Below are 23588 nucleotides of genomic sequence, written 5' to 3' on the forward strand. Positions count from 1 at the left end.
TCAGCTGTTGATGTGAAACTCATATGTTTTACCCTTGCTGTACTGTTGTTTACAATGAGATTCATCAATGATATTAATGCCGGCTCAGCATTAATATCCTTACCACTCCTACCACTATTACAACATTGATTCTGTTGTTGCTGTGTTGTGCAGTATACTTGTTAAATAATACATTCAACATGTGTGCTTTGATTTTTTTTGTGCTTTTGTTTGAGATTCCACACAAAATGGAAAGTTATCAGAGATGGCAATGAAGAAAAAGTGCGACGACGACCATAGAACAGGACACTCAACATAGGCTGTGGCTGCTCAGAACAAGATGGCTAAAACATCAGCATTAATGATAAGTACACATTTTCGTCTTTTAAAAGTTGTTACTAAGCAGCGGCAGAGACCGTTTTAGCTTTAATGCTGCCTTGTGCGAGACCTCCTTTTGGTGCTGTCTGCGCTCAACACATAATTGGGACACTGGGGCACCCACACCACACAAGGGTGTGCTAATTCCCCACATATGTCACCACCGCTTGCCAAGACACAAAAACACTTTTTGGCGCCATTTATTAATGTTTTTGTGGTGGGGGCGCACATAATGTGCATATATGGTGCATATATGGATGGGTGCCCATCTGACACACATATCCTGACCTGATGAGCAAATGAACAATGAATACAAGTAAATATGATTCTTTTTTTTCTCCTCCTCATCCTTGCAGCGTCCCCTAGAGAATGTCTTCCAAGGGTGTGTAGAGTAGTTTTGTTTTACAGTGTTCCCTTGCTCTATCATGGTCACCTTTCGCGGATTCGCTGTTTTGTGGATTTTTTTATAGTGCTTCTTTTTTTAAATTACATTGTATAAATGCTGTTAGAGGACGAACCTGGTCCTTTAAGAAGAATTGCATTCAGGGAAGTTGAGTGTCTTTCTCTTCCCTCCCTCCTCTGTCTGCACCGCCTACTGTTTTCTCTGATTGGCTGTAGACCATTGTCAATCCATATCCTTCATGCAGCCCTGCTGTGTCTCCTGTGTCATCGCTAGCTTGCTTGCTAGCTTGTAAATGAATCTTCGGTTCGAAGAAGGAGGACTGCAGCAATATGTTTTATCAAGGATACAAAAACACTACAGTACAGCGGAAAGACGCCAGGACGAAACGACACGGTCACAGGATTGAAATACGCGTGAGTGATATAATAATTTCTTGTGTCCAACCTGTAGGTTAATCATTAACATTCAAAAGAAGGTTTGAACTTTTTTGAGAGTGTTTAAACAAGAGAGAATGTGTGAAAATGTTATTACCTGTTTGAGAAAAGTGTATAAAGTGTATGGTGAGGAGGTTTACAGCCTTAAAACATATATAATAATTGAAAAAAAAATTAAGTTGGCTACTTCGCGGATTTCACTTATTGTGGGCTATTTTGGGAAAAATAAATTATTTTTAGACTTGTATGACACAAAATGCTATACATTGCCTGTACAGTTGATCAAGGTTCTACGTAGTTTGACCCTGGAACTCCATACCAATTTGGGAAAACATGCATTAGAAAATAAAAAAATTCCATACGTGAAAAAAATCTGAAAAACGGTAACAGCACTCAGTTGGTGTCAGGAGCACTGTGTGTGTGTGTGTGTGTGTGTGTGTGTGTGTGTGTGTTTATTAAGATGGCCACTGTTGAGAACATTACAGAGTGCAGGAAATGAAAAATGTAATTAGAGTGAAGTGTTTCTGCCACCCCCCGGCCCCCCAGGCAGTGCAGCAGTAAATATGCAAACATAATTAAACTCCAGTGGTAATGTTTCTAAAGCGGGTGCCAGGACGTGTGAAGTTTGGCTTCGTACATTTAGAGTTGTTGTTGTTGACCACTTTTAACAAAGCCATACACATTCAGTTGTCATAACGTTTTGTGCAGGCGTACCTAATGTTGTGGCAGGTGAGTGTATATTCCAGGAGCTTGTACACTTTGCTGTGAAGAAACAAAACAAAAAAAAAACAGCTGCAAAGATGCTATTTGTTGTTTTCTTGAAGAGGGTGTGTGGAGGCTTCACGCGGTTAAAATAAAATAATATATACAGTGCATAAAGAGCAGGGTCAGACACAAGAGGTTCCGCTGCTTCGCGCACTTTTGCGATCCACAGTTGCTAAGGCAACCCCTTCTCTGCTGCTGGGCGAGTCATTCATACACTCAGTAGTCATATCGAGACTGTCCAGATGGGGGCGCTCATCTTCTTTAAAAGACACAAAGTGAAGTGACGAACAGTGTTGAAGCTTACAAAATGTAAATGGGAATACATAATGTTTTCTTTGTATTCAAAGACAGATCATGTTTAGCATCGACATTATATGTAAATACACATCATTTTACATACACAGTTTATCACAAATGATGCTCCTAACACCGACAACGACCATTACTAATACTACTACAACTTCTACTACTACTTTGTCTACTACACAGATAATACTTGTGACTTCTAGCTTTGCTGCAACTACTACTACTACTACTAAGTAAGCACAGTAATGCCTCTGCTCACTCGAAGTAAACACTAAGTAAACAGACAAACTGCTAACACGACTCCCGCTACTAATAGTAAATATAAAACACAAATAATACTGCTACTGTACTACTACTAAGTAAACATAACATATACTGCAGACACCTCTACCAATACAACCACCAAGTAAACACAAATGATATTGCTACTACTACTAACTAAGGATAAATTATACTACTATTACTATGTGAACACAAATGATGCTTCTAGGTGGGAGGTGGGGGCATGTCAATGGTTGCAAGCCTCAAGTAAGTCTCAAGTCTCAAGTCAAGTCCCAAGTAAAGATGTGCAAGTCCAAGTCAATACAAGACAGGTCGAGTCAAGTCCCAAGTGATAGGCATGACATTTTTGAGTCCTTGCACGTCGTAAGTGCTGTTTGGTGTCTCCCAAATAAAATGTCATTTTAACAACGTAAGAATGTATTGAATTTGACAAATACAACAAATGCATTGTAAATTGTTGTATTTCTTAAATAAAATACGACCAATGTGACAAGACTTAGTCACGGAAAGAGTGCTGACATAGCGTTCAGGACTTAGTGAATGTAATTCACATATTCGTTGTTTGTTCTTAAATCTGATTGGACGTTAATACTGTAGATGCATTCAATGAGGCACATTCAAAGGGAAAATATGTTGTCTTGCTGGAAATTACATAATAACAACCGTGTTAGTTGAATACCTTGAAGGGGGACACATTTTACTCACACACATTCACTGAAAATCTCAAGTACTCTCAAGTCATCAGGCTAAAGTCTGAGTAAAGTCCCGAGTCATTGATGTCAAAGTCCCAGTCGAGTTGCCAGTCTTTGATGATATTGTCAAAAGTCATCAAAATTGTGACCTGAGTGTGACTCAAGTCCAAGCCGCGTGAGTCGGATCCACACCTCTGCTTCTAACACTACTACAGCTACAAGTAATGTTAAAAAAAACACAAATTACTCTTATACTATTATATATTATACTAGCAGTAAAAGTACAAGTGCAAAATATACTGCATCCTACCTACCTTCTACTACTACTACTACTACTACTACAAATATCACTGATAGGAATACTAAGTACATCACTTACACAATTTACATTGCAAACAAAATGTAATCGTAAACACGACTTGAAGTACAACAACTAGTACAATTTCTATGTAACCGCAAATTATACTATTGCTATTACAATCACTCAGTAAACAATACAAATAATCTCGCTAACACAACTACTCCTAACAACAACTACAATCAGTACTAGGTAAACACAGATGATAATGCTACTACTTACTCGGCAAACATTTTTTATAGTATACCATATAACATAAAAAATCAGGGCTGTTAAAGTTAAAGCATTAACGGATGTTTCGTTGAACTTGACGATTATTGTGCGCAGGTCCTGTTTGACCCTCGGCCCACATCGTCGTGTGAGGAAACAAGAGTGGTGACGGTGGAGCCACAAGCGGGAACAAATATTGAACAGAAATGGACAAAGAAAAGGGAATTTTGATTGGTAAGTTTAGCTTCAAAGCCCTGGCGGATGGCTCTCACAACAAAACTGAAGTTGTTTGTATCTACTGTGATTTCAGTTGCCACGGATTACGTCATCTGCCAGAGAGAAGAGAGAAGTTACCGGAGCACTGCCGGTATTTTTTATTGTCATTTATACAGTGGTACCTTGGCATACGTGTGTCCCAACTAACTAATGTTTTTTATATGTCAGCCGTCTTTTGGCTTTGAACTGCAAGCTAAAATTTGGGTTACGAGCTGCTATTTACTGGCAGGTATAGCCGAGGACAGCTATTGTGGGGCTTGTGTCAGCGTGGTAAATAGCATTAGCAGCGCTAGCATTAGCAGCGCATTAGCTGAGAAAGATTTTCAACACATCAACAAAACATACGTACTAGGGATGAGCGAGGACACCGCTATCTGTATCTGTATCTGTTCACCCATCTAAATATCTGTATCCGTATCTGTACTCGGAGTGGGCGGGGCATAAACCGGAAGTGGGCGTAGTTTAACCCGGAAATGGGTGAAGCTTAAATCGGTACATTATTTTAAGTCTGAAATTGAAATAGGTTGATCAGAAGTTGCTGTATTTATTGTTTATTATTCAGCTATATGTGTACTGTGTATGTGTGTAAGTGAAACACGAGCCGTTTACAGCTCTGTCTTGGTGAAGGCACCGCATACGTAACAAAACAAGTTTACCAAGTAACTTTAGATACAAGCTGAGCTGAGGAAAACCTAAAAAAAAAAACAAAAAACGTCTGGAATGGAGGCAATGACCGATGCAATACAAGCCGTTTACAGCTCTGTCTTGTCAAATGCACCGTAACAAAACAAGGCATGGCTCCTCTCTCTGGCTGTAGGGAGTCTGTCTAGGGAGGGGCGGTCGCTGTGTGTGACTGGCCCTCTAATCACAGAGCGGGAAGAGTGAATACATAAGTAGTTACTGTACCCAATGAGGATTGTCCTTCATATTGATTATGGCTATTGATGAGCTGTACTCATTTCATGCTCGTACTCAGCAAAAATGCATTATCCGTAACAGATACTCGTCTGAAACGAGTATCCGGCTCATCCCTAATATGTACATTATATAATTTATCTTATTTATCACGTATTCTGTAAAACTATGACAGGAACAACATCAAATTAAAAGCACAAAATGAATACACAGCCACCATCCACCAGCACTGGTGGATGGTAGTTAATCGAATCGTTAACCACAAAGAAATTTACATCCCTATTTATTACAGATAAAAACTTATTTGTAGCTGTGATTAAGTGTGATTAATTATGACTTCACTATGGACAAGATGTGATTAATCCCGATTAAATATTTTAATCGACTGACAGCACTAATTATACTACATCTAGTAGTTGTAATAATAAGTAATCATAGTCATAGTCATAGTCATAGTCATAGTAATACTAATAGGAATAGTAATTAAAAAATGCTGGTAGTAGTAGTAGGAAGTAAAAATACAAAATATATATATAACTATCACTTATATGAAGTACACAAACTACATTGCAAACTAAATTATCCTGCAAACACTAAAGTAAAAGTAAAACAACTACCACTACTTATGATAAGTAAACACTCATTATACTACTACTTCTACTACCACTAAGTAAATAATACAAATAATGTTGCTAACACAACTACTACTAATTCTAAGAAAATACTAATGTTACCAGGGGTGGACTGGGACAAAAATTTGGCCCTGGACTTTTAGGTTCAGACTGCCCTCCGACCATTAAGAGCCTCCTCTTGTTTTAGAAAACCTGTCTAGGACTGGGATGAAACCAGTATACTCTGCCCTGAAGGGGGGCAGCATGTACCATTACACCAACAGGCACTGACAGGAGAGTGGGTGAATTCTGCAATGTTATTCGCTAATTGGTGACAGAGCCTCAGGCTGACTCGATGCTCCATGCTCCACCTAAACGATGCGTATCCTTTGCGCATTTGCAGAGAATGCACCCCCTTGTGCAAAATGGGCCACCCCATTGATTGTGGGGCCCTATGTGCAGCGCGTGTTCTGCGTGTAGGGAGGGGCTGTGCCAACTACTCGCTCCCTCTATTGTGTTGTGTCTGCTGCAGCTTGTTCCCGAACCGGCCCGGGAGAGTTAGTTACTGTAGTTACCAAGCAAGGCAAGGCGCAGCACAAAGTAAATTAATAATGTAAAAACAGCCATCAATTGGCCTGGTACTGGCCAGTCCGTCTCTGAATGCTACTGCTAACACTACTACTACAACTATGACCGATACTAAGTAAACACAAACGATACTGCTTTAAGTAAACACGAATTATGCTTCTACTGGAACCTAACTGGAACCACCACTACTACTACAACTACAACTAACCCTGATACAAATGCTAATGATATTGCTGACGTGAAAAGCAAAAGATATTGCAACCACTATCACTTCCTCCTGTCATTTTTTTAATTAAAATGATTCGTTTGTCAAGAGAATATAAGGACAGCCAACACACACCTCTCTAATGCTAATCTGTTAAGTAGATAAAAAGATGACAAGTAAATAATCTCCTTGGTAGAGATCATTGTTGTCCAAAATAGCCTTTTCTATCGATAATCCACACTTCACTAATGGGATAAGAGCTTCAGTAAAACAAATAAGCATTAAACGTTCGCAAAGTGACATTTAAATAAGACAGGATTATCAGACCTCAATTAAACGCAGATCTATTAAAACCCAGCTGCTGACAAGCGCACAGCAAGGGATCGAAGCAGAAGTCATAGAGCAGCAACATTTGATGGTTGTGTTTGTCCTCAGTGAGACCTTTCTTCACTCACACCACCAAAGACGACAAAGCATCTGAGCATATTGTTATTTATTTATTTCACTCTTTAATTGAAGCCTGGAAAGATATTGGCAACATTAACCTTTTTCTGTGGCTAAATATGTACATTAGCGACTTCAATGAGCAGGAGATTGCGTTGTGGCGCCCGAGGCCAGAGGAGATTGCGCTCGGCTTCGCCCGTAAGAGAAGCAATTTGCTGTGCTGTGATTGTCTGGGCTTCCAGTTGCACCGCCTCTTTATGCAAGCTATCGTTTGCTAAAAGGTATCAGCGTAAAGAAACATTAGTTTTGCTTCCTCCTCCGGGACACAAACATAGAAAAATACATCATGTAACACAATATAATAATGTACATAAACGAATGATACAAAACACAAATTACATGAAGTCATAACAAATGTGAATCAAAAAGCCCTTTGCCACAAAACGGTTTGCCTGCTTGACGAGCAAGTCGGCGACCGAACGACAAGTGGACTGTGACCCAATTTAGGTCCAGACCCTCTGTTTTGGAGACCTGAACAATATACACTGTAACCTCTTAAGTTGTACAATGATATTTTACTGAAATCTCTAATTGGTGGTGTGCCTTGAAATTTTTCTAATGTAAAATATGTGCTCTGTCACAATAAAGGTTGGCACACACTGCTCTAAAGTCGTACAAAATATATGATGCCATCTAAGAGGGCTTGGCTTTTTCTTTGGCTTTTTTGTGGCCCGTATTCCAGTTACACAATGTAAACGAATGTATAGTCAAGGTCGTAAAACTCCAGCGTGGCACCACTTGTTATGAACGTAAAGGTCGGGTATTTTACACTTTTTAACGTTTTAGAGTGGTTAACTTGTTTTTACAGTTTGGACTATTTATGATGTATAGCAAGTGAGCTGGGGCCGCGCGGTGGCCTAGTGGTTAGCATGTTGGCCAACACAGTAACAGTCTGGAGATTGGGAAGACCTGGGTTTGATTCTCCCTTGGCATTTCTGTGTGGAGTTTTCATGTTCTCCCCGTGTGTGGGTTTACTTTGGTTACTCCGGTTTCCTCCCACATTCCAAAAACATGCATGTTAGGTTAATTGGCGACTCAAAATTGTCTATAGGTATGAATGTGAGTGTCTATATGTGCCCTGTGATTGGCTGGCGACCAGTCCAGGGTGTACCCCGCCTGACGCCCGAAGTCAGCTGGGATAGGGTCCAGCATGCCCCCGCGACCATAAAGAGGAGAAGCGGTATAGAAAATGGATGGATGGATGGAGCAAGTGAGCTGCATTATGCTTTTAAAGTTAAAATGGAATGTTTTCTACACGTCAATATCTGACTGTCAACTCCTTTTTAAAAGCAGAATGTTACTTTAAAACTAAAAAAATCACCTGAACAGTTAATAATGTTTCACAACCGACTATTTCTATTGTTCAAATTGTGCCCTGCCTCTGTGGCTCACCTGTATTTGAATGCATGCTAGTCTTTCTCCCACCACTAGGGGCTGCTCTCATCATGTCAGTTATTTCTCATGACACCCAACAATATATACTTCCTTAATAAACCCTCGGCAATCAGATAGTAGACCATGCATCATATATAAAATATGACAGCATGAGTCTGTGGAGTCACGCATGATTGAAGCACCATCATTGCATCACCTGGCTTGTGACAGCTGCCCATCCGTCCCCTGCACATTATTACATTGTTCTTTATCTTTCTACTTTAGCTTTCCATGGAAATGCTGGAGCTGCAGTGTAACCACCCACTGGAGATGGATATTTTTACATTCAAGTGCGTGTTAAACATCCCTACGTCGTACCAATTGTCCTTTTTATGATGTGCAGGCGCACCCACAGAAGAATGCTTGGCCGTCACTTTGAAAGGGATGTGTTTATTTCCTGTTATAGGGTCTGCCATAGACAGATAGTTGTCAATGGATCTTCAGGGAATTGTTGCTTACTCTTCACCCATTCTCACATGTAGCTGTGAGGATTGGTATTAACCCTCAGAGGATTCAAGTGACAGATGACCATTAGCAAGCATGCAGAGGTCCTAGAATATGATATTTAAAACAAATGATTTTAAAATATGTTCAGATTTTGAGAATACTGCTTGAGCTGCCTTTTTGTAGATAGTATATAGCGCGGATTGCTATCTTTAGAGGACAATATACCGGGAGGTTTTCCTAATCTAGATTGAATTTATTTACTGTTGGTATAGTTAAAAATTCAATACAAAACACATAGAAAAGTTGTTTCTGGCTAAAAATAAATTTTAAATTAAAAATACAGCAATGACAAATTGTGATTCCATTCTTTCATAAAATTATATTATTGCCATACTTGCACATTTGGTTGTTAGTTAGGATCATACACAAAGACAACACAAAACGACATTCCCTGACATTTTGTGGAAGTGCTTGTTACATGTTGGTGTAGATCAGGGGTCACCAACGTTTTTCCTTGTGAGAGCTACTTTTACAAAATGAAAATGGCCAAGAGCTACTCATTTTTGTAACATTTATTTTCAGATTTTAAACCCAAACAAAGCGAATATGCTTGTTTTACCAGAACATCAACAAAATGCTGGTGTCCACAACTCACATTTTGTATTTCAGAATACATTTATTTCTACTGTTCTTTCAATATTAACTGAAAACCTGAATGGAAAGCAGGATTGCGGGCACCTCATGTGGTCGTGAGGGGCTACCTGGTGCCCGCGGGCACCACGTTGGTGACCCCTGGTGTAGATCTAGATAATGTGTATATGTAGAATTCGGTTTTTTAAATTAATTGAATTTTTACACCTTTTCTTAACATTTTAGTGACTACTGCATGACTCCTGAATATCCTGCTTACTCAAATGGCGGAAATAAAATCCTTTATCCAGATTGTAAAACAAAAATGTAATCCACCCCTCTAATAACTTTTGGTGTAATCTTTATAGGCATGTACAGTATAGCCTCCTTCTTTCTGTTTTATTATGTCTACATGGCTACAAGACTTTTTGCACAGTGCTATGAAAGTACCTCACTACAAAGGGGAAGTCATAGCTGTGTGCACGGCACACATGTGCACGGAACATATGTTGCATCAGATAGCTGAACGTCAGACGCTCACTTTGATACACTCAAAAGTCAGCAGAGAGAGAGAGAGAGTGTGTGTGTGTGTGTGCCGGGAGGAGTTCAATATTAGATGACACTGATGAAAAGCAGCACAACACAATATCTTTATTTCCCGGCCACTATTAAATCAACGTGTTTGATGCTGAAGGACACCCGTATCATCATTTCACACGCCAGTGGAAAACTTTTTTCCTTGCCAGCCTAATTGAACATATTAGTAACTTATTTAATTTCCTCTCCAAGACGTGAGTGAACGAGAGAATGAAAAAGGATTGAGAGCTGTCAAGAGGAGCTCAAAGTTTTGGCCCTCTTAATGTACACCAGTAGATAAAGAAACCTTTTGAACTTGAAATTTACACTCTGAATAATTGCCATTATGTGTCCATGAAATGAGAAGTGTCTGGGGGCAGGCGATTATGCCTCTGTAGTTCGCTGCTTCCGCTAGGGATTTCTGGGAGTGACTGGAATTAACATGGCTTCAATTCTCTCCACCTCATGGCTAATTGAAACAAGTACGCTGAGGCCCATGCTTAAGGGAAGGGATGGGGGGGGGGGGCCTGACTGTGTTGTGTTCAGCTCAGACAGATGCTATAAGAAAATACATAAATGTACTTTTTAGGGCGTGCAATGTTTTTCACCAGGTTCTTCTTTTATATTCTTTGGGATCAGTTTTCAGTCCAGTAATTATCCCGATTGTCTACATTGGCGTACGGTATCGGCGGTATCGCTGGGAACACAAGTGAGTAGCAAGATAATTGTCAGTAAAAGTCAAGCATGGTAGTGGTAGTGCCACGGTCTGATACTGTGAAGCAGAGTTTGGGAAACATGATAAAGAGCCCAAACACCCCTCCAAGATGACAAGTGCTGTGCTGAGGAAGCCGAAGGTGATGGAGTGGCCAAGTATGTCACCTCCACACCTGAAATCAATTGAGCACCAGTGGGGCAAGCAGAAGCAAAGAAGGTGGAGGAGGGCAAGGTTTCTAACTCTAACATGTGTTCGTGCAGATGTTTTGTGAGATACTGTATGTCAGGAATAGGGATCCACTATCAGGGGGCCTTGTATGTTTCTTATCTATTCTATTGTTTCTTATCTATTTCATCATTCATGAAAAAATATGATGCAAGAATTGTTATAATCCAATTTTGAGAATTTGTGGGTGAATACAGTTTATTTAAGTTTCTTGTTATTCTTTACTATTACTACTATCAATATGGCAACTAAATCGAAAACGCACCAAATGTTGTGAGCATGTGCATTCTGCATGGTGAAAATGTATGTATCTTAGGGATTCTGGGCGAGAAACACACAAATACAGTATAAAATAGGAGCACCCACCACCAGTGTGTCCAATTTATGCAAAATCACATGTTCATCATGAAATCATCAAAAAAACCTATGCTGCAAGACACACAGGTCATCCTTCATTTTGGATTGCAGGTGCCAAGCTCTTGCGTTCCGTATATATAGTGTAGCTAGGACCATGAGAGACAAAAATGGCCTCCTACTCTACTGCAATCCCCGACAGAAGTGTTATCATGTTGGAACATCCCATGTGTGTGACAGTGCACCACAGACAGATGGAGCAAACGGAGGCCAATGCATTGTGGGATAATAAAGTCATGTGAAACATTTTGCTCAATAACGGGAACAAGTTAGCGCTGCGATTCCTTTTTTCGTCTCGTCCCCCAGTGCTGCTCCCCAACACTGTCAGCCTGCTCCAGTTGAGCTGCAGGGATGAATATTCATAAGCTTGGCTGCCTCAGAGGAGGCTGCACGATGTACCCCATCCCAGTCCCCCATTCCTGCTTTTCCCTTGATGTGGAGGCCAGCACATCACCACAGGTGTTGACCTGCTCACTAGAGAGACTTCACACTGCAAGTGGAGCTTTCTATTAGAGGCAATATACATCACAATATCTGTAGTCATGTGAAAAAACTGGGACACCTCATGAACTGTATGTATTTGTGTCAAATGACTCTTCTACTCCTGAAACTCTGCACACAAAAGGATAAAGTGTGTCAAAACACGCACCCCTACTGTGTTGCATGCGGGCTATTATTTTTCCGACACACACACCACATGGTGGTGCCGTCATTAAAGCCCATAAGTCGGACTGACTTAAAATTTCTCACACAGCTCAACATGCTCTAAGCACCCACTGTAACATTAGGGTGTTTAGCCCAATCACCACAACATTTAGTACACACCTTTGGGGAGCTGACAAGCAGATGTGTGTATAATTTGAGCAACATTGGTTGACAAACATGGCTGCCAACAAGTGAGACATCTTTGCAGGGGTTCGTGCAGGACTTAACAACTAATATCCATAAGTCACATCTATCTACTGTATATATGATATAAATATGAACGGTTTTGGAACAGCGTGTACAATAAAAGTGACTGATGTTCCACATTGATTATTTCCAGCCTCCAGCTGCTAACAACGATGTGGATGTTGCGAAGACACTCGCATCTTCTTCCGCTGTGAACACATACGTAAACAAGCGCGGCGGAAGTAGATGCGAGCATCTTTGTCACATACACATGAACGCGCAGGCGATTCAGGGAACGCGCAGGGATGCGGTGGGAGACGGCGTTTTGTGAGGTCTGATTTTTTTGAGAAGGCATTTTTGTGATGCAAATGTTTTCATCTTTGGAATGCATATTGTTTTGAGAAGCCAAACTCTTTACTTAATTGTCCCCAGCAACTAAGCGGAACTACGTTCCTCATCACAGAAATCTCACCAGAACTGGACTTAGGAGACCAAGTGGGGGGTAAGTCGCTGTTATTGGACTACAATGCTGATGGGGATGTTATACAACTTCATGTCAAAAAATCTGAACTATCCTTTTAACTACTGCTACACAGGAAGCTAAACAGCTAGTGAACAAAAGCTGTGGTTGCTCACTCTCAAGAAAACACTGCCCCTCGCGTTTTGGTAGAGAATTGCAAGTCACGCGCTCAGCCCCGCTGGAGAGCTACAACAGCACCAAGAAAGAGTCAGAAGAGCTGGTGTAGTGACTACGCTGTAGCACAGTGATGCCTTTACTTGTTTGCAGAAGATGCATGAAGTACACGTCAGTTGAAGCTCACACATACGCACGGAGAGAAAGAGAAAGAGAGAGACCAGAGTTTTTTCTCCCACTGATTGGACTTGATATCTTCGTCATGCTTTACGCACACGCACTCCCACAACGCGCATCATCTGCTGCGCACACCGGACAGCCAGCAGCACCTGCAACACCCCACACCGCGGGTATCGGTCGGATGGATGCAACAATTGAACTACCCACAAGTCGGGTTTAATTAACCTCAGTAGATAGCCATTCCCCCACCCGCAGAAGAGGATACCTGCAAACTCCACCGAAACTGCGTTGACCAAAACCAGGATGTAAACGCTTGGCGCCGCTCTCGCCGAACATCCATTAATCTGGCATCAACACTTTGACGTTCATGTGTGTCGGGGGTGCAGTTCGGCACAGATAAGAGCTCCGTGGAGTGGTGCGTGGGGCATCAATCACGTGGCATCGTCCAGCAGGGAACGCAAAGCTCGCCTCGTTTGTGCAGGCGCGCCTCTTTGCTTTGCAACGTGATACCCCCCACTAAAAAATCGGATCCACCTACTTATCAGCCACACCGTCCAAGCCACATACAGTAAGTTGGAGACTTTTCAGCACCACTTTCCTCATGGACAGCGCTCGTTTTCTGTGAATTAAGATGGACTTCAGCTCGGTGAATTCCTTCTGGATACTACACCATGCATGACTTCCCCGCACGCCACTGTAAGATTCACTAAGGTGCATTGTGAGGGTTTCTTTGATGTGGGTCACTTCGGGTGGACGGATCGTGGAAGGAAAAAACACAGGTAAGTGGACAAAAAATAACATGCAACCAACTAGATGGTTTTAAAGTAAATAACATAATTTGTGCACGATAAATGCACCCAAATGAGGTGTGCAACACCCAGGGTTGTGGGTGCATTGCTTGATTTTATTGGTGTTATTTTTAGTGCTGGCTGCGCTGCAGAGGCGCCTCAAGTGTTCCCTGTTTCGATTAAAAAATGCTCGGTTTCAAGGAAGGTAGGATTTAAAGGTAGCAACAGCTGGTGCACATCAGCTGGAGTGATACAAACTGACCCCCTCAGCCTCTTCAGTCTATCTCACATTTATCTCATGTGTCTCCCCAGCAGCCCTGAAACAAGTTGAGTCATGTAGGGAAGCACCCTGGATGCCTGGGTGGTGTGTGTGTGTGTTTTTGTGTGTGTGTGTGTCTGCAGCTTCCGAGCAGTGCCCCCAACCACTCCAGCCTTTTTTGGCAGACTTTAATAGGGCACTTCAGCATGACCCTAATGCAGCACCATTATCATGTTGGTATGGAAATGTGTGTGGGGGGGTGGGTTTTCCTGGCTGGAGGTTGTGACTGTGGACTGTAAGCAACACAACACTGTGGTATTAATATTGCCTCCATTCCTTTCCTTGTTATTCCCTGCGGCCTTTTTTGCAGGGGCCAGAGATTAGCTTTGTGCCATGTAATTCTCATAGCTTCAACATAGCTTCAGTGGGAGGTGGTGGGTAAATATGCCATTGTCTGCATTCTGTCTCAACTTGCAGCCAAGAGAGGTGGACATGGAGATAGCGGTGGCGGTGGTGGTGGGAATACGCCTCATATCAGCATCAACGAGTAATTATCTCCAGGCGCTGACTCAGCAAAAAAGAGATTTTTAATTCACCCTCATCCGCAGCACCTGATCTCAGAGGGGATATTTTAAAAATATATTTTACATCATAGTTATTCGTGGTTGGCGTGTTCCTCACATTAAGTATCTTCTGCAGCTCCAACAGTATACATGGACTTTTTTGCTGCTTTATCTGCTCCCCTCCTGAATGCACCGTCAGCGTAAAATGTTCCCCCCTTCGTGCTGCAGCCAAAGTATGAGGCACAGAAAGAATAAATATGGCTTTATGTGTAATAGAACAGCACTGATGCACAGTGTATGATAAGAAATCAAGTCTGTGGTGACTTCCAATTTGTTCCAATTTCAAAACAAAACTGTGATAAAACATTTATTAAATATACTGGCAATGTTTTTAAGTAACATTCCTACCAGCCATTCAAGTATTAAAGAAGTAAGTAGGGAATAATTGGAGAGAGGCTCATTAAAACACTCATAATATATAACAAGATATTTATTTTTAACTTTAATAACTATTTGGAGCGCATGAGAAAGTGGAAAAGAAAACTGTAGCTCTCGATGACCACATGGTCATACACTAACAAGTGTCGTCCCTTGCCACTTTGCGGTTCGAACGTTGCTCCCTCACTCTATTGTGATTTTTCAAAAATTAATTAATAAATGTTTGCTTTTTTCATGGTTGGCAAATTATTGGCGAATTATTAGACAAAAAATATTGAAAGACTAGTCGTATGTATTATTGTGGCATCAGTAATGTTAGATTGATGAGGCATTACCTTACATTACATTACCTTAACACTGCATGGAGTCAGCCATGGCATGCCCGCCACGACATAGTGTAAAAAAGCTCTCCTCTCATTTCGTGCAGAAGTTTTTGGCTTCTTACTTTGTCCTTCTTTCCCGCTTCTCCATAAACCCTTTCTTAAGCTTAGAGTAAATAAATTGGAGGCAAACTATTTAGCTTGGTAGCGTGCTATGCTTAAAACGGTGGCTTCAGCCTCCTGGTGCATTCAGAGCATCAGCAAGGCGCAGCATGTTGTCCATGGTTTTTTTTTGGTCCTCAGTTATCAGGGTTGCTGTCCTGGGGTCTGGTCCTTTGGTGGACTCGTACTGATGATGGCAAGTTTCATCACTTGCCTTTGCACTACTGCTTCTAGCTCATCCGTGTCCTTGTAAGATTACAATGTTTAGAATATGCTGACTTGTAATGTTTTGCCACTCTTGAATTCTGTTTAAAATACAATGGGGCTGCATTAACAAAATGAGTATTAATTTTTTGCTATTGTTTGCAGGGTTTGTCTTTACAAACTTGCTTTTCAATCTAATACGGTACCTCACAAACGGCAGGACACGGCAGTACACCCCTCAGATTTCTGCAAATATTTCATCATACCCTTTCATGGGGCAGCAATAAAGAAACAACACTTTGATACAATGTAATGTAGTCAATGCACAGCTTGTATAACAGCGTAAAATGACTATCTCCTTAAAATAAGTCGACCACAGCGAGGCCTGTTCTGAGTGGAAGCTGTCCTGTTAAAGCGCTGTATGGTGTTGGCCACCGTGTTGCAGCTTACTTTCAGGGTGTTGGCAATCTTCTTATAGCCTAGAACGTCTTTATGTAGAGCTACAATTCTTTGTTTCACATCTTCAGAGTGTTCTTTGCCATGAGTTGGACTTTCTTTGACGAGTATGAAAAAGTGTGACAGCGATAACACCAAATTTAACAAACCTGCTCTTCATTCACACCTTAGACCTTCTAAAACTAACACCTAACAGGACCCCAGGGAGAAAAAAAACAAGATTAATTGGGCCCAATTTGTGCAGTTTAACATAAGTGTGTACAAACACACTGTGCCCCAGTCGAATACACACTGTCAAATATACTGTCATACAAGCTGTACAATCACTACTTTGTGTATAAAAATGTCATTTCTTCAGTGTTGTCATGAGGGTATAATAAAATATTTGCTGAAATGTGCCCAGTGTGCACTCACCTTTATCACATACTGTATCCAATACAAGAGCAGCATGCCTACTTGAACACCTGACTGCAGAGCTGGTGTAGAAACAGTTACTTTGTATGTAGTCATTTCTTGTAGTTACAGTACTTACAATGACCTCCATAAAAATGTCCTAAGGTCCCCAAGGCAGACAACCAGGCGGCAGATAGCTACTTCTCGGTGGACTTCAACTGTATTGTTCTGTTACGGGAAGAGAAAAAATATCTGACAAAAGTTGCTAAAGGAATGCAACAAGAAAGGCTCAGTAGCGTTCAGTAAACTTAACATAACTTTTTAACTTTAAGCTATGATACCCGAAGAAGCATCCTTAATTTGTCTCATTGCGACTCTCACAGTTCCTCTCCTTGATAATACTACATCCATCATTTTGGCAGTACAACGATCACTACAGCACAAATCAAAGGCCTGTTAAATGAATTGTCAAAAGCAATGTTATTGTTTATTAGTACTGTGACAAACTAGCTGGACATATGTACTGCTAAACCCTAAAGATTAGCATTAGCTTTCTCGTCTAGTCGAGAATGTACTCAGAGTCTCATAGAGGCACTTAGCACTAGTCTATTTGTATGTTCTAATATGAATCCATCATAAGCTGCTAAGTGCATGTACCTGTACGTTGCACAATGTACGGTATTTCTAAATGAAAAGATACTCACTTGAAAATATCCGTTGGCTTTCAGCTTCAAACTTGCCCAGGCATGTTTGGTGGGTGGGAGGAGGAGACCTCAGAAATTCGGTCAGGGTGGAAAATTAAGTTATCCGAGTAATTTTATCAAGTTTCTTCAACTTTTTTCTCTTAACTAATAAATGCAGAAAATGTATTTAAATGAATTTAAAATATTGGGTTGATGCAATTACCAGCATGATTAAGTTAATACAACTCATAATTATAAAGTTCTCAACATAGTAGTTTAATTTAAAACAATATATTAATATTCTGTAATGATGTATTTAATTAAGTTACTATAATCGATACGCTGCCGTAGTTTTTACAGTGTATGCTCTAACTACGATGTCGATGTTGCATTCCTCAATATTGAATCAGTACTGCAAGTGTAACACGCAAGAGTTTCACACCAATAGCTGAGTAGCCATGCCAACATGGCAACACACGAGGTAAGCTGCTAGATGCTGACCACTCATGATACTTCAAATTGAGCTACTGCCATCTTGTGGAGCTAACAAAAGCAACCATCAGGAGGTTGTCTACAGCCACAGCTGTTAATACCAATGTTTTCAGACACGGGGCAAATTAGAAATCCCAGCAGTTATTTGCTTGCTCAAACTCATGTTCTATGGTTATCAGCACACTCTATGGCTTTGCCATCACCGGTACCTGTCACAACAACAGAAAAAAAAGGGATAGTTCGGATTTTTTGACATGAAGTTGTATGACGTCTCCATCATCAGTGTAGTACATCAACAGTGACAACACCCCCGTGAGTCCTGCGAGTCCAGTTCTGGTTGGATTTCCGTGACGAGGAATGTAGTTCTGCTTAGTTGCTGGGTCATTTAAGTAAAGAGTTTGGCTTCTCAAAAAAATATGCGTTCAAAGGAGAACATTTGCACAAAAAAATCAGACCTCACAAAACGCTCAACGTTATATTTGTCTCCCGCCGTGTCCCCACGCGCTGTCGCCTCTCCATTCTCGTGTATGTGATGAAGACGCTCGCATCTTCTTCCGCTGTGGAACGCACGTAAACAAGATGGCCGTGGCGCTCCGTCGATGCGAGCATCTTCCTCCGCATGAATGGAGAGACGACAGTGCGCCCAGACACGGCGGGAGACAAACATAACACCGAGCGATTTGTGATGTTTTGGCTTTAATGACATCATGCAGCCTTGGGTAAGAGTCTGCTTAAATGGACTGCTATTTGGAAGTGTCCATAAGGACCTTCAGCTGAAACAAAGCATGATGCTGCCGCCACCGCTTCACTGTAGCCGTGCTGCTCTTCTGATGATGCACATCACCGTTTGTGCACCAGCTCTTTTTCTTCCAAAGACAAAAAAATGTCCTCCCAAAAGCATTTGGTTGAAAAATGTTTCATGGACAATTGCTGTATATATATTTACAGTACACAGCAGGTATAAAGGGCACATGTAACCATTATGTCATGTTCACTCTGTGCAAGCCCACCTTGATCAAAGTGCTTGAAATCATTCCAAAGCTGCTCCAGTCTGCAGAGAGCCTCTCCACCACCAAGCACAACCTCCAATATAGGGCTGCTGCATCCAACACAGACTGCAGGGAGAAGAAAAAAAACATTTTACCAAAACAGAACTGTGGTCAAATTCCCACTAGTCCTTCGTTATTCTCGTTACAAAGGCTTAAGCTGGAAATAGGAAGTATTCGTGTGTGTGTGTGTGTGTGTTTGGTTACAGCTTCATTCTTGTGTCGCCAGAAACCATCTGCTCAATAGGGAGGCTTTTCATAGTAAAAAAAAAAAAAAAAAAAGGAGGTGAATCAGACACATGGACACACTACAAAGCCAGCTCTTGTTTGTGTCCCTAGAAAATAAAACATGTAACAGCTCAATTCATCATACAGCAGAATATGTTCATCACAGGACAGAATTATAGGTCTTTTTGCAAAAAAAAGTAAATGTAAATAATCAGTTCCAGGATCATGATACTGTGGCCATCATTAAACCGTTTTGAATCATACAGGAAAAATAAAAACTTTAACAGTCTTAATGCTCATAGAGGTGAAAAATAATAATAACCACTAGTAACGGTATAACGTAAAAAAACAATAAATCAGTCTCGCTTGACTTTGATAATAAGCGAATACTTTTTTTCCCTAAAAAGTTTTCTCTACAGAGATATGTTATCATTGTCCACATAGTACATCATTTACCAGGGGTGTCCCAATCCGATATTCATATGGGATATCGGGCTGATATCAGCAAAAAAAAAAAACGGACGATCGGATTATATCGGCCTGCATCTAAAATCTCCAATATTGGCACAAACAATTGATTCCAGACTGCGTCCCAGCACGTTTATCCAGCAGCGACTGGACAGTGCCCATGTGATCACAACAACAGCGTGTTAAGCACGGAGCAGGAATGATGTCGGATGTGTTTATTTTTCGTTAAAGTTCGAAAAAGACGTTCCAGCCGAGTGCGACAATGAGTGCACAAGTGGTGGCATACAACCAGGGAAGATTAATACAACCAAACTCATTGCGTGTTTGAAGCAGCGTTACATGGAAACTCTTGTGACAAGAAGGCACTAGATATAACAGAAAAGATGACCAGCCCCTGTCGGTGGTGAGTAATGTCGGGTTTAAACGTTATAAAAACCTAAAACCGCGCTATATTGTGCCAAGCCTGTTGCTGGTTATTGTTCTCTGTCTGAGTGATGTTACTTGATGAAGCCTTTTCTAACATTCCACACTACAAAACGAGTAATAAAAGTATGTGTAATTCGTGCTGATATTGGATGAATATTGGTATCGGATCGGAAGTGAAAAAGTTATATCAAGACACGCCTAAGGAACAAACTATGCAGTGGCCATTAACATCACCGATGAGTTCATTGTAAACAACAGTACGGCAAGTGTAACATGAGTGTAGCATGAGTTTCATACCAACAGCCGAGTAGCCATAGCAAATAATCAACATTTTAAAGCGCACGTAGAGGTAGATAAAACTATTGGATGCTGACCACTCATTCAACTTCAAATGCAGCTAGTGCCATCATGTGGAGTTAATAAAAACTATATTCTGATGTTGCCTACAACTACTACTGCTATTTTTCACCCGGCTCCAATTAGAGACTCCGGTCAATTGAACAGAAGTGTTATTTGGAGAATTTATAGTATAAACAATCACATACAGGGAGTGTTCAAATGAATCATTTTCATTCATTTTCATTTAAAATATGAATATCTCAGTAACTACATGTGCTAAGCAAATGAAATGAATAGGCTTCACGTTGACAGGTAACATAATTAGCAACATTCTAACAACGTATTCCAACGGACATAGATTTCATAACAGATTTCACAAGGCTTCACAAATATGACACGGCACACATCGAGTCGGTAGTAAGGCCCCTGTCAAACACGCTGCAGCATATATTGCGTAACATTCGCCTGCACATCGATGATTCTCTCTAAAACATGAACGTTTTTACACATCTCGTGAAAATTTTACATAATTTTAGCTGAATTTGGCTGCTATTAGACCATGAAATTATATATATATATTTTTGGGACACACTGTACATACAAAATTAATTAATTTTTTAAACTTTAATAATAATTGGTAAGTACACGGTCACACGTATATTGCACACTGCAGCAGCAACAGAACCAGTGTTGTAGTAGTGGTGAGGAGCAAACTGCTCAGCCAGTATTAATACCACTAATGTGTTCATTGTAAACAACAGTACGAGAAGTATTTTAAAGTGCATGCAGACAGTATATAAAGTATACACTATATAAAGCTGCTGGATGCTGACCGCTCATCATACTTCAAATTTTGGTGGGGCTTCTAAAAACTACACCCTGATGTTGCCTACAGCTACTATTGCAGTTATGGTCAATATGTTTTGACCCGGCGCCAATGACAGATGCCGATTAATTGAATAGAGGTGTTAATTGGAGAATTATGCGTATGCAGTATGTACTGTACACTGAAAACAAAGTAACAGGTAGTAATCAGCTCCTCAAATGCCACACGGGAACGCCCCTCTTACATCTCGATTTGCCAGATACCGCCGTGTGTTGACGAGTATGAATTTCACACATAACATGGAACCTGGCTCTTTTTGTCGCTGACATTTCATTAATTTTGAAATATTGTGCCACTATTATGGGTTTTCATGTTATTATCAATAAAGGATTGGGGGAAATAACAGCGGGGAGAAGCAGAAGAAGAGTAATGTTGTGCGTCGCCTGAGTCATCGTAGACTTGCACTTGTGCATGCACACGCACACACACACACATGCACACACACACACACACACACACACGCATTCTTCTTCCTTGGGCAGCGTTGTGTGAAATGGAGTGTGAAATGAGTGCACTTAACATCCCTGCTGTGGATTATACACATTATCTTACACCAGGGTTGAAGAACATCTTTGCCTAGGAATCTGCCTCCCAGTTCCATTTATTTCCACGCGTGTCCATTTTAATGTTCCCTACATGCCCCAGTCCATTTGTTACACAAGCTCCACACCTGAGCGACAAGCAACATACCTCGCAGTAGACTTTTTTTAGAGGTTTGCGTGATCGGGAACCACCAAAAAGTCAGATATTGTAACTTTCAAACTTGTTTTGTTCTTTTTTCCACCTTACAACAAACACTGGTTAGAAAAAAATATGGTATGGATTCAAGATAGAGTTGTAAAGGTATGCCGTATGGTTCTGTATGCCTCGGTTTTGTGGCGGCTTACCATAAATACATTCGAGCTGCTGCAAATTGATTTAGCGCTACCTGTTCGCCCTAGCTCATAAACAAATTATAATGCACCAGGTCTGCCAGACAATAAAGGGAGGGATCAGTATTGCCAAAGTGACAACTTTGTCGCTATATTTAGCGAGTAATCGGACCTTTCTAGATGCCAGTGACAAATCTAGAGAAGCGTCTTTGGACGACTCTGACATGGAAGCCACTGATGTGCGATGCCACTGATTTCCTTTCCGATCTGATACTGAGTAAAACTCATTCTAATACCGATACTTTGTGCAAATACACCTAATGCCTAGGGTAAATTTTTAAAAGTACTGTATTTCAAATCATAGCATAGCTCACAGCACAAAGAATACAAGACATCAGAGTAATTGACTTATTTATTTTGAAGTATACAGTAATCCCACGCCACGTCTCACTTAGGATTTTGCGTCTTCACTGTATCACTGTTTTTAAAAAATATATGAATGAATAAATCATGCTTTTTCGTGGTTGAAAACGACCTATTATTACTAAAAAAATATGGAAATTGAAGCAAATGTAACATATTTTTTGCCTAATTAAGCATTTTAATTCTAATTAAATTACCATTAAAATGACAAAATGAACGAAAATGCAAATATAAGCCATTCAGAAGACTCATTGAAGGACGTTGAGATGTTGGGAAGTATTCTACACTGGTCACTAGGTGTCAGTAATGTTACTGGAATGTTTGGTGAGACACACAAGCACCAGACTTGAGCAACAGGCTTTTATTGCAGGTTTGAATTGACTCACAACAGGCACAATGATCCCTAACATGGGCTACTGTTGCGGCCGTCACCCAGGCCAAGCTAAAACTCAAATCTGAGCACCTAAGGTCACTTCCTGTCCCCTAGAACCGGAACACATTTACAGTAACGCACACGTGCACAGGTCCTACTTATGTCTTAAACGGCTTATTTTCTGTTATTATGTTTACTGTATTGGGTAGAAGAAGTGTAAAAGTGATCATGGGGTATTATAAAATGTCCCGTATTTACGCGTACTTATGCTGTAACTATAGCGGTGCAACAATTTTCAACCTTTAAAAACCTGATTTGCCAATTCTGATTTTGGCTGATACATTTATTTATTTATTTTTTATAACTGACTGCATATACTTCAATGTCCCAATCTTATTTTGCTGAACGTCATTGAACAATAACTTGTAACTGCACATGAGGCAGTTCTCTCAAATACAAATAAAAAGTTTAGAAAATTACTGTCTAAACTACTAAATGATATCCTTTAGTCTTTCGTTTTTTACAGTTTAAAAAGAAACAACGGGTTACACTGCAAAGCCACTTACCAAAAATAAAGTGCACAGCGACCAAAAATGGCTGGTCGTCCAATGCCACGAACTCCATCATTGTCCTTATGGTAGCTTTGCTCTTTTACTGCTCATAAGCGGCAACAGCAGGCCACTGTCTGGATGCATGAAAGCTACACCCGCTCTTGCC

The 23588-nt window shown here is 40.7% G+C and overlaps 1 protein-coding gene and 1 long non-coding RNA gene across 6 annotated transcripts in view; both read left to right on the forward strand.

Moving 5' to 3' along the window:
- The first annotated feature begins 1054 nt into the window (after positions 1-1054).
- On the forward strand, positions 1055-4171 carry LOC129187024 (uncharacterized). Its single transcript, XR_008572333.1, has 3 exons — positions 1055-1173; positions 3925-4041; positions 4118-4171. It is a non-coding gene; the product is annotated as an uncharacterized LOC129187024 (long non-coding RNA).
- Positions 4172-12989: 8818 nt separating this feature from the next.
- The window catches only part of LOC129185994 (metabotropic glutamate receptor 4-like), a 217325-nt gene continuing 206726 nt past the window's right edge, over positions 12990-23588 (forward strand). For 4 of the 5 annotated variants that reach the window (XM_054783744.1, XM_054783739.1, XM_054783741.1 and 1 more), the window contains exon 1: positions 12990-13831. The gene's annotated coding sequence lies outside the window, so the exon portion shown is untranslated. The remainder of the gene's footprint in view (positions 13832-23588) is intronic. The other variant, XM_054783740.1, reaches the window with a different exon arrangement.

The sequence above is a fragment of the Dunckerocampus dactyliophorus genome, chromosome 8, assembly GCF_027744805.1.
Source record: "Dunckerocampus dactyliophorus isolate RoL2022-P2 chromosome 8, RoL_Ddac_1.1, whole genome shotgun sequence".
Lineage (NCBI taxonomy): Eukaryota > Metazoa > Chordata > Actinopteri > Syngnathiformes > Syngnathidae > Dunckerocampus > Dunckerocampus dactyliophorus.